A 13185-nucleotide genomic window follows, 5' to 3' on the forward strand; every position below is an offset into this window, starting at 1 on the left:
GAACCAAACATTCATGTAACCACCAGCTTCAGGAAAGCAAATGTCATCAAAACCACAGACATGCCCCTGCCTCCCCTCTCCTCAAATGTGGTACAACCAGGAAGCATAAACAGACATGAACTCCTCAGCAAACCCTGCAATCAAACTGATTTCCTGTGACCGCCACAAACAGCAGACGGACTGGAGAAAGAATCTCCACAACGTAACCTAAAACTACTTTATAAGCTGCTGATTTGGTGTATCTGTCACCTTTTTTGGATGTTTTTCTGCACCTTACTAGCCAAGACAATTGAGGTAAAGAATGGGAATTTCTTTTGGCCACCTACAAAAATGTAAGTACATTGGCTTCCAGGACACAGCCTGTTTCAACTGTGCAGCAGAAATCCTATATCAAGTTGGGGCAGACAATTTTAAGGACAATGTATGTACCACAGCAACCTCCCATTGACCCACACCGGGCCTCTGTCTGACTTGACTAAGTGATGGCAGTCAGTAAGGTGATCCCTGGTAACAGTAACACCACTTGTGGTCATATGTACACAGTGCTTCAGAGCTCTCAAGTGGGTGTCTACCACTGATGTAGGCAGGGTGTGGGAACAATGTGTTCCTAAGGAGGAGACTGGGATGACAAGAAATGAGCAGAGCGATGAGAGACTTGGGTGATGGCAAGGGCGGCAGCTATTCCAGCTTTTAAACAGGCTGAGGTTACTTGAGGCCTTTAAACATACGAGTGATTGGTTGGCCACAGCAGGCCTGAAGTAGGGGCTCGGGCTGACTCGTTATTATTTTTAACTGATTACTGCAATCTACTGCTCCACTCTTGCTAACTTATTTTATTCATAAACAAAACTTTTTCCCAACATGAACCATGTTATAGTGGTGGATGACTTTGGCAGAAAGCTGAAGAAAACAAATGACTGATGACACACCTTGGAGGGCACAACCGAGTTTCCTAGAAATTATGTTTACATCTAATTTGCTAGAACATATAAATTTTACACAAACACATAATTTTTTTTTTTTTTTTTTTTTTTTTTTAAACAACATAATGAAGGATTTACTGAATACATCTGCGGAGTCGCAAAAACACTGACACTGAAAAACAAACATTGACAACAGATTTCATCTGGTGAATGTTTAAATAGATAACTGTTTGCTAACACATTAACAGTTTAGCATCAAAGCTGTATCAGCTTGGTTTAGTGGCTCTCTGGATTCAACAGATACTTTTTTTTTTTTTCTGTCCAGGTTGGGACAACCCTTTGAGTGGCACAGATGGGTGAATTCAGATTTGTAAGCCAGGCTTTGTGTGCGATTTATGATCTGCAGTTTATCCAAGTACCAAGTGCAAGAAAAAAAGAACTGAATGTAAATAATGGAGTAGAAGTCTGAGTTTTAAAGGGACAAATTTTTCAGCATGACCTCAGCACAGGCTCTTGTTTGTATAATGTTCGCTGCCTCCTGATTAAAAGCCTGCTCAGATTTTCACCCAGAGGACTTCTCAAGAGGAGTAGCCCTGCTTCAGCTTCGTTGACCAGATCCTATTAAGAACTGCCTTGTAAGAGGTTTTCTCCTCTTCACTGCGGAAATAACTGCTGTAATGTCTCCCCTTCTTCACCACTTTGGAATGCTCTTCTCTGCCTCCTCCCAGCCCCTCTCAGTTTCCCTCTCTTTCTTTCTCTTTGCCCCCATGCTGAGAAAAGTAAGTGAGAAAAATGATTAAATCATATTTTGTGGGGATGGGGGATGGGCAGAACAGACGGGGGCTCTTAAAACAACACTAGGTACATCGTCAAAAGGCAATTTTGGCACTTAGGTTACAGCCACTGACGGGCCGTTACACAGCGCCCCATGGTGTGGGGCTGGTGGTTAAAATATGAGTGAAGCTGAGAGGACCTCCTTATAGTGATTGAGGAGCTTTCCCCACAGTTTGAGGCAAGCTTCAGATGGGAGCTCAGAAAGATTCAGCGCACACTGCTCTGCTGGACAGGATAAACCTGTCTCCCAGATTCCTCCAAAAACTAGGCCTTTGGTAGATTATTATGCGCTTGGATTAAAAACTGACTATCTTCCATTAAACACGATGGATCATGGTTAATTTAAATACTCATGAGAGAACAAGTGTGCTCGCAAATTCAGGTCAACTTTGATAGACTCCAAACACATTTCCAGATGGAGAACTTTTCTTCCAGTTCAAGGGAAGCCAGGCGTTCTCATTCCCCAACAAGAGCAGGGAAACTGATAGCATAATTTGTCCGCTTAGGGAAACTCCTGTCGCCACTAAACCTTTTTTGGAATTAAAGCCCATAGAGGGTGGAGATGCCCAGGGGACGCTGGTGTTGTCTGAAAAGTCGGGAGTAGAGTTACTAGAAAACCCCATCCCTTGAGTCCGACCCCCACTGTGACCCCCTTCCCACCCCAGGGATGGTCTGGTGTAGGCCCATTCAAGTAAGGAATGAACACAGTGCTTCATGGCAGTGAGAGGGCAAGTGTTGCCATTGTCAAAAGGGCCATCCAGCAGGATATCAGGAGGTTAAGTGTCCTGCGAAAAGGTCCTATTCTTCCAATTCTATCTAAACTGCCATCCCACCGCTCAATAGATTTGCAGGCCTCCTTCCCTCTTAAGATACACTACACACACACACAAACTATACCACTTTCTCAAAGTCTCTAAGGCACTGCTTTGACATGACCTAATAATTTGATTGGATTATGGTGTTCTTTCTTTATGTTTTTCCTTTTCATCACTGCCAACTTCAAAGCAGGGGCTTGTGACAGGCGATTACAGTGAGAAGCTGTCGCTGGCCGACTTCAAACGCTGCCATATAATGCCACATTGTCATAACTAGCTACCTGGGCCCCCTGTTATGATGTGAAGATGATATGCCCCCACTGACCTCGAAGTGCCCCATTATAACAGGCATTCCTTTTTTTTTTTTTTTTTGTGTTCCAGGCTTTTGACATGGGTTGAATGTTTGAATTAACTTGGACGTCTGTGCTGTAGGCATATTCTACAACAGCTATATGTGCGTAATGGCCCCTTCAGACACAACGCGAATTGAGTTGCGCTCACTGCTGTTCACAGCACGTGCGCTTTGCTTGATGCAGTGACAAACTGCCGTGGTGCGGCGCAAGCCATTTGTAAATAATGGGTTTCAGAGCGCAGTTGTCGCATTGTCTCTGAAAGCCCCATAAGTCTATATGGTGAGGGGGGGAAAAAAAACATATGACACAACTTACTGAGTTTTTGAACTGACAAATTTAGAAAGTTAACACAGTTAATGAAATTGTTTTATCTTTTCTGTTAGCTTTCAGCACAGCATCCATTACTGCAGTAGTCAGTTTTAATGTGTTTTAAATTTATTGATTTAATGTTGCATAAAGCTCATAAAGTATGAATGCAAACATATGATTTCCTTAAAGGGTTTGCAAAGAAAAAAAGAATGAGAACCAAATGCCACAGCTGTGTGGTATTTCATCAACATCAAAATTTAAATGCAATACTCTTCTCCAGTACACCACACTTTATTCACAGAACATTTTCAGCTACAGTACCTTGCCTTCAAGCTGGTGCCATCTGAGTCTTTCTATTGATCAGTCATGACGGATAAATTACCACAGATACTACTTACAGTATTTCATCCTTATTTCTAAAAAAAACTTCATCGATATGACACATTTTATTTTATTTTGGGGATTCAAAATTGTGCATGTATATTGGTCAAACTATAATTATCTGTTCATCTGGGCAAAATTTTAACAAGCTTTGTGGTTTCTTTTAGCTTGCTCAGATATCCTTTTGTTTTCACTGCCTTTTAAGTAGGTGAAATAATACTCTCTCTAATTACTCTTTCTGTTATTGTAGCTGTCAGTCATTTGACTTTTTCTGAATAACTCTGATGCAGCAAACTCAAGTGCTCCAGGTAGGTGCTTGAAAAGTTGCAATTTAAAATGTATATTGAAGTTATAAGTATTATGTTATTTGGTTAAAGCAGCTCCTCTACTAATCAAATCAAAGCTTTTTTTATTTTATTTTTTTGGAATGCACTAGCTCTCTTTTCTTTCAAGAATGAGAAATATATATGACTGCCTATCTCTGATCATTGTATTTTTCAGGTCATTCGTATTCATCCAGGAAGTCACTCAAGGCCCAATGAAGATGCACATGTAGACATTTCTCACAACTATTCCTTCCATATTTGTCACCATCCTGTCTTTCCCTCACTCTCTCTCTCTCCCTCCCTCCTTCCGCTTCAACTCAACTTTCCCCTGTCACAGCATATTAAAAGTGGTTTACATGTGCATGTCCAATGCGATGAATATGGATGTGACCTCTTTCTTTGGCGCCTGGCCGCCCGCCTGCCCTCTCGCCAGCACCCCCCCCCAGGCACAAGACACCACTTCTCAATGAGCACAGCATGCATGGGAGACAGAGTTTTGCCCCCACTGGAACACACATGCGCTCACACACACACACACACACACACTAAGGAATTAAACTCATAATCATAGCGGCACATGCACGCATATATATACATACATGCATGTACGCATACGCAGGAACACACACCCGACTCTCATGCTCTCACTTTTTCTCTGCTGCTTCTCCACTGACCTTTCACAATGTGTTTTACATAAAAATAAAAGAAGAAGGGGGTGGTAAAAGGCTGAAGACTGAGTTGAGGGAGGATGCTGATTTATAATTCATGTTTGTGACACCTCTAATGAAACACTGAAATGGCCTCTGGTCCATGTCTTTATATGTGGGAGTTCAGAGCTTCCAGGCATGTAGATACATGCATTTTCGCACATGTTAGGAGGTATCTCTGCCCTGGTCTGTGAAAGTGTGTTTTCTCATGTCTTATGTCATAAGTCTCTTATGAAATACATACTCATATTTCACATTAGGAGTATGATTTCAAAAATGAAAACTGTAACTATTTAAATGCAACATACAATGAAGGAAAATTTGCTATTTGGCAAATGTAATTTTTGTTAATGACACTGCACCATGTACATTATTTTTATTTTTTTTCAGGGATTCAGTGTGCCTAAGGATCCAAAAATAGTATCTTTACATCTTTAAACATAAACTTGGAGTGTTCAATTTTCCTTTTTTTTTAATTTCTGTTTTTCTCTTTAGATATGTTTTAATGTCTTCATCAATTCTATTTTTTTAATTTCCCTTTTTAATTTTTATTCACATTTTATTTACATTTTCACATTACTAATATGTTGCATGTGCTAGTCCCTCCATGTCTTACTGTTTATATTTCTGTTTTTTAATTATCGGGTTGTAAGTGACACTTGAACGATTGATTGACTGATCTTCTTCACACCACAGTTTCCATGTACATTATCCACTGACTTCAAACAAAGAAACACATTCTAAGAACAAAGGAATCAACAATATTCTTATTATTTTACATCACGTTGTGCTGGAGTAAAAGTCAAACCTGTTCATCGGTGACAGCACCAAAAAAATTAGCGCTTTGGTATTTTAACAACAAAACATAGAACAATTTTTGCACATGTTTTTCATTCAAAGCCCTGATTCAGTCACTTTAATTGGTGTTCGGTTATCTTGTTAAGACTAATTAGACAATAGCGAAGGTGATGCTGGGTTTGGCAATTAGCGCACAGGAGACAAGCTCGGGCTAATCATCTCAGGCTTCTTAGTGGCACGTGAGATGTGATGCTGGCACATAGTGGCACACCCACCACACTGAAGGGGGGAGGGAGGTTAAACATTTGTTTTATGATCAGAGACAAACCTGGTGTGTTAAATTGAGACCAGAGGGGGTGTATATATTTAGAAGGGAATATGCGTTAGTATAGGTCTTGCTCCTCTGCAGCTTAGGATATAAAGGAGAAGCTATTATCTCTCTTCTTTATTACTTCAACTCACATGAAACATACAGAGATTGGAGAGCTTGCTTGGGAAATGAACAACTACCATCTGTTTCCTCTGTGGCACACAAAGAGAAGGAGACATTACAGTCACCAGAAAGCTTAACAAACCCAGAATGTGGAGGTTAAAGGTTTGCCAAAATGAAACATTTCATATGAAGGTTAAAAAAAAAGTGTTTATTTAAGCTTAGTTTTGATTTTGTCAGTCTGGATTTATTATTCGGTAAACTGTGCACATGTTACTGTAAATTGTTTCAAATAAAAACATGCAAAATATGGTAGCAATTTTTAGAGCAATCAAGTTAAATTCATCAAAACAAAAAGTGTTTTCTTTAATTTTTTTTAAAGCCTATTCATTTCACATTTAATTTATGGGCTTTCAAGGGCTGAAGTTGCAGAAATATTGTACAAACCTCATCACTTTAATGATTTAGTAGTTAACGGTTGCTTTTCAGCAGTACAGTCAAGTTTTGTCAATGGTACTTTCCCAGATGAAATATACCCATTTCCAAAACCCAAATTTCCTAAAAGCTGAATGAGTAGGATGTGGAACAGGAGGGGGGAGGGGGAAACTACACATTGTAGCTATTAATGTCCTTGAACTCTGGTCTTTCCCAAGCCTGATGAACAATATACCCTCTATGTGGGTTCGTGACACCGCAGGGACAGAGGGAGGACGCTCCGAGTGCTGTGGCACCACTAGACCAACACAGTGTCATTGGCGAGCATCTGGGGTTGAGTCATGAGTCAAGCACGTCTTGCCAATCTATGAATGTGTGTATACATAACGGAGGGGGTGTACTACTGTACAGTTGCTCATGTGAGGATGGAAGGGTGATTTCGGGGCAGGATGTGGTTCAAATGGACAAGGGCAAACGAGGCCCTTTTAACTATTGCTTATTCTCTCTCTCTGAGACACAAATGTGCATACACACACTATATATGTATGCAGAAATAGACATGCCTCAGTATCTGGTGGGGATGCAGAAGAATAACTATGCAACCTGACAGATTGACGCAGAAAATGCACACACGTTACATACTGTACATACGCTATACACACGGAAAAGTACAAATCTACTGCATGCTCACGTGTGTATGAATGGATGTGTGTACACGTGCACGTGCACGTGCGCACACACACACACACACACACACACACACACACAACCATCTATATTGACTATCATTTGTCAAAGGCTGGTTTTGAGTGGGGAAAGTTCAAAACCCAAATTCCTTTGGCCACGATTTGTTTTCTTTCCCATTGATCACCAAGCAGCCGCTGACTGATTCTCAGCATAGCCAACATAGCCACAATGTTTTCTTAGCATTTCAGACATGCAGACAGACAGGGTGAGAAAGGAGAGGAGGTGAGAAGTGGGAAGGAGAAGGCAAAATGGAAAGGCAGGGAAAGAGTTTGTGGGAGGGGGAGAATTGCTCTCTGTAGTTTGCTATCCAGAAACACGGCACAGCTGGAGTTTGATAGTTTGTGGGGCAGATATTTGATCAAAGGTCCCTGAACCAAATATGATAATCAGGGCAGCGTTATGCTGCTTCCACCTTTAGCCAGAAAAGACACTGCACGACTGCAAAGGGTTGCTTGTTAGGAAAGTAAAGATTTTTTTTAAGCTTTTGAGGAAATTACCAATGATTAATGGCTAATAACAGTTTTGTTTTACTGGCAAATGTAACTGAAAAAATGTGTTGGTTTTTTTTTTCTAGGTCAATATATTAAGTAAAAGGGAGTATGCTTTCCTACAACTGTGTGAATCAGGGATACTGGAAGCTACCATGTCTCATCTTTTGTCCTCTGGTCCTCTTCCCTTCCTCAATCAGCTCAGTAAACCTCCAAACTTCTGTCTGGCTAAATAGCCAGGAGGCTAATTTAACAAAACCTCCATTGTTGATGTTGACGTGGGACCGCTTACAGCTTCTAGTTCTATTAATTGGTTCTACTTGATCTGTTAGCTTCTGTGCTAATCAGATGTGCTTATAACAAGACACTGATGGATAGGTGTTAGCTAACAAGCTAAAATGATCTAAACTCAAAATCAATCAGATGTATCGGGAGGGAAATGAGCTGGTCCTCAACAACAACAACAACAACAGCACAGAAATCGACCACATCTTTTTAGATCTTTTAGAAACACACCACCACCAAAACCCAGAGGCAGATGACCTAAATAAGGTGCCATATCTCTATGCTAAAAGAGCTAAAATATACATTAGGGGAAGGACATTTCCAATGAATTTGATGGAATAAATGCAGAATTTCCTGCATTTGTTCCCTCTGTCATTTCCTCCACCAATTCATCCTCTGTTCCCTTGGCACCAGAGCCACTATCCTCCTTCCTCCATCTCTCCAACCCCTCTTTAATAAACGAGCGCTGGTGGTAATTGCCCAGTCTGGGACAACGTCATTACTCATTCAGATGTCCAATAACGCTGCAGCACCCCCAACACACACATGCAAACACACACACACACACACACATAGGATGGAGGCTTAGTCTGCACATGTAGATCTATATCATTGATCTCTCACCCTCTCCCTCCCATACTTCATTTTTCATATTCAATGAGTGACTTGTAGATTTGGCTGCTCGATACAGATATGTCTCAATTAAGAGGAGCCAAGGGTCTGTATTGACATGTATGTGGACTGGTCGAGCAGCCGAGTAGCACTGAGGGCAGCGATCAAAAAGCCCAACCTGACAGAAAGTAGCTCTAGCACTTACTTTTGATTCAGACAGCAGAGTTTTATAAGATTTGGTAACTTGCAAATGATGCCCGAATCTTCAAAACTAACTAATAGCTCAAAAAACTCACTTCTGAAATACTATGCACTTAATTCTGACACAAAAATTCCCACTTTTTTCTTAGTTTAAGAAAGAACATTCAGAAAGTATATTATACGGTATCCCATTTTTCCCCTCGCTCTCATCCTCAACCCTCTGCCTTCTGATTTCATGCTCATGTGAAGAGTAGCGCTGGCCTCATTCATGTGACTATTTAATGCACCTTTGTCCCCCTCCAAGTACAGTAATAGAATGAGAATCTATTTCCTTCATCAATATCAACACATCTGAGGAATAGAGGCTCAGGCAATACCATCCTGACAAAACTCAATATGTGTCCCAATTTAAACTGGACTTGGGGATTTGTGGTTGTGTTCAAACATAATAATTTAATGCGTTTTCTCCTGAAGCTGCTTTAGAGACAATCTTGAGGGACAAGTCATAGATCACAAGAACCCAGTGGTGGGGAGTTCAAGGGTCAAAGCCACAACTTCCAGACAAAAACAGACTTGCTAAACCTGAATATGGATTCTGAAGGGGGGCAAAGCTAGAAGTGCACCCCAGTGCAGCCCACTGGGTCCAAGTAGCTGATGAGATGTGGTTTCCATAGTCTTTGTTGTCAAACTTCCCACAGCACCTGAGGGAAAACAGAGCAGCCTGGGAAAAGAGAAAGTGGACCCGTAATTGTGTGTCCGATGGAAGGGTACACTGTACGGTGAGTGTGAATGTTCAGTGTTTATGTAAGTTTGTTTTTAAGACATTATTAGGCAATCAGTGTTTCAAAATTTAATGCTAGATTTTTACTCTGTTTCAAAAGAATAATACAAATTAAATTTCATTTATGTATTCTTTATTCAAATTTTCATTATTGTCAATGAAAATTCAAAAAGAACCTAAGTATTTGCCATGATAAGAGGCTCCTACCCCTGCAGTTTTTTAAAATTCGCTGAAATGCGCTCAGACAGACATACTGCTGTCTTGATTAACATTACCTCTGCATAAAGTCATGAAAGTGTTGTATCATATCAACTCAAAAAGTCATAAAAACCTGAGCACACTCAAAAATGAATAACAAGAGGTTGGTAGTTTAGGAAACACTGGAGTGGGTTTGTTATAGTGAGTTTCAGCGCAACACAAACAAGACAGAACAAACATCAGTGCAGCATATTAACTATGTCTTCTGTGCATCTACCCAGCACTTCTGGCAGCTGGAGTTTGATTGTTTGTGAGGCAGATAATTCACCAAGAGGTCTTGAATCAAACAGGAAACCAGGGCAATGAAAATGAGTTAGGCTTTGCGTCACAAATCTCACACGCCATACTCACGGACAAAGTGCTCGTTTTTTTGTTTGTTACTTGAACACAGAATTCAGAACGGATTGGGAGAGGAACAAAGAAAAGAAGAGTCCGTCTTCAGAAAAACCCTTGAGCCACAACATAAAGGGACCGATGGTTGTGTAAAGTGTAGGAATGTGCCATCTTTTGGAGGGGGAATGGAGAGAGTAAAAGCACTCTGCTTCATAAAAAGAATGTATATACATATATTGGATAACTGTACATCTTGCTGCTGTAACTCATAAATCTCCAAGCTGGGAGTGTAAAAGGGTCAGGATGAAAGACTTGATTGGCTTATTTTGACTGATCTTCAGGGGAAGAGTTATTTTTGCCTGTGGATAGACGTTTCTGGCAGACGCTGGGGAATTCAGGTTCAGCCGAGTGTTAATATTAACCGTCCATAACAAAAGAGTGTTAGTCTGAGGAGAAAGGTGGTGTTGCTTGACACTGTGCAGACACCTGCATGATATTACAGCTGAAGAAGTGTACATTGTGTATGTCTGTGGTTAAATATGTGTTATGTCTTTCACTTAGACTATATAGACCCTTTGCAGGACTTGTTTAGTTCATTTACACTCATATATGGTCTGCCCGGGGTTTTTGGCTCTGATGCGATTGTACAAAATCAAACTTCCTACCACTGTGCACCTCAGTGTCTCTGTACTGTGTTATAACGATGAAACAGAGCCAGCATATGTTTTGTTTAAACAGCAACATTATTAAATCACTGATTGCATTTCATGCAACATGACAAAGTAGAACAACCAAGCCTCCTTATCTTTTTATCTACTGACCAGAAGGTCTCAAGGCCTCGGTTTCTCACTGGGTTCAGTCCAGTGTTAATAAAAGTAATAGAAGAATCGAGAAAGGCTTCATACACACAGGAAACACAACGTAGAAGCCTTCTGGCTCTGAAACCATCAACAAACAATTTTTTGAACTTTCCCAAAAATATTCATCATCATAGTTTAGAATACGAAACAAAGAGACTTGATGTTGACTGCAGCTCCTCATTCTGACCACGCTTCACTCTTCACACATATTTGCTTCAATTCCCCTTTCCCGTTCTTCCTCTCTCTCTCTCTCTCTCTCTCTGTTTTACAGGCTTCAGGAATGTGAGGTCTCCTTAGTGATTTATAAACATACACATAATAAATGGGAGGCTGTAGTTTAAGCAGTGATGAAGCATTCTCTCTCTGGGACATAGCGCTGGCCTGTGTGTGATTTAAAGGGCTGACATTTATGGCTTGCAGGCCTATTATTCAGAGTGACTGTCTGTGTACAGACCAGCATTTTACAGCGGCTACACAGAGGTGAGCCCAAAACTAAGCTAGGATCTGACAAAGGCTAAATATCCAGTAAGAATACTACAGTAACATATCACGTGGTGCTAAAGTGGTGAATGTCTGACAAGAATATGTGGTCATAGCCTCAATTAATCTTTCAACAGCCTAATCTCATGGCACTAGACATGGATTTACACCGATCAGCCACAACACTAAAACCAGTTACCGGTTTTAATGTTTTGACTGAATGGTATATACACCATTCAGCCAAAACATTAAAACCGGTGACTGGTTTCAATGCTGTGGCTGATCGGTGTATATGTCAGATTTTATACAGTTCTGAATTCTGTTTTCTGCTCCTTCAAAATAATGCAAAATGATCCCTGCCAAAATGACGTCCGCGCTTGCCATTACCGAGAATACGGTTTAATTTACAGTATGCTTACAGCAGTTCAACATCAGCGGGTTATTTAATCATGAATTGAATGCTCTGTTGTGCTGTTCTTGTGTATTGTCTTGCGTCCTGCATTAATTATGAATGTTTCGTGTTTGATTGCGGTGCAAAGTAGGCCCAAATTATCCCTTTCACAGTTAACTGTGCTACTTCGTTTTCACATAACCCATAACCTGTCTGCCTGCCACCAGCGTGCAGTGGATTGCAATCGACGACTCAGTTGCCGACATCACTATCTGTCCAAGATAATAGATGACAATAATGGGAAACTGTCCCTAAGCACTCGTTTGGAGTCTTCCTGCCCATTTACTGATACCCTTCATATTTAATTCCCCCCCTATAGCCAGGAAAACAGACACTTTAAGTCCATCTAGAGGGAGCACATTTACAATAAAAGGCTAGCTGAATCCTCGGCTCACGTTTCCTTCTAACTGTGGCAGGACATAAACCTTCGAGCCAGACCTCATTTTCTCGGCGCCATCTCCCGGACACTGCTACAAAAAATCAATAAGGCTGCACACAATCATCTTAACTTTGGAAGCCATTGTGAAAATGTCTTTGTCGAAAGAATATGGAGAATATTTCTCTTCTCCTTGCTTAGATTTTTTAGCCACTATGATTTCCCTCTAATACTCAGAGGGAGTGTAGGCCCTCACTTGTTGCTAAATTACCATCTAGCTAAGTGTTCTGCCCGTATTTTCTTTACACAGGTCTATGACACGAGCAGTCTGTTGTTGTGCATTATGGTCACTGTAACTCAATTCCTCCAGCTGAGCAAGGAGAAATAATTCAATCGTGTTGCAAAGATAAAGATCCCTGGAGCAGGGTGGAGAGATCTGCTCTGCCTGTATCAAGTTACACTCTGGAGATTAGCGCATAGTATGTAGCGTTTAGCTGGTAGCTACACTGAATCAATGTTGACTGTGATTCACATAGTCAATAAAGCAGGTTGGCTTATTGCATCACGCTGTTCACATAGGTTAAACTGTCACAACATAAGACAAGTGCTTTCATGAAGACTGCCTTCCAGACTGGGATGGCTAACTGTGTCTCTGTGATATGAAGTCTGACACATCCACAGGGCAAGATAAGATAAGATAAGATAAGATAAGATAAGATAAGATAAGATAAGATAAGATAAGATAAGATAAGATAGGCTAAATTAAGTTAAGTTAAGCTAAGTGAGTTTAAGATAATTACAATAAAACTGGTACCAATTTAACCAAATTCAAAAAGGTCAGGTGTTACATCTCCACACTGACGGCAAAAAAGCAACGTGATAGACCTTCTTCCCAGCAGACATTGGGATATGTCATAGTAGTGAAACCACAGGTGTGATTAATAACATAATGACTGGCTGCATTTCTGTCAGTGTCACGGCTTACTGACGCACCTAATTGAA

General features: G+C 40.7%; 1 long non-coding RNA gene across 1 annotated transcript; it reads left to right on the top strand.

The window, feature by feature from the left end:
• Positions 1-151: 151 nt before the first annotated feature.
• On the top strand, positions 152-6090 carry LOC120796589. The gene is made up of 3 exons (XR_005708396.1): positions 152-294; positions 3866-3923; positions 4117-6090. It is a non-coding gene; the product is annotated as an uncharacterized LOC120796589 (long non-coding RNA).
• The last annotated feature ends 7095 nt before the right edge of the window (positions 6091-13185 follow it).

Source organism: Xiphias gladius, chromosome 11, assembly GCF_016859285.1.
Source record: "Xiphias gladius isolate SHS-SW01 ecotype Sanya breed wild chromosome 11, ASM1685928v1, whole genome shotgun sequence".
Taxonomy (NCBI): Eukaryota; Metazoa; Chordata; class Actinopteri; order Istiophoriformes; family Xiphiidae; genus Xiphias; species Xiphias gladius.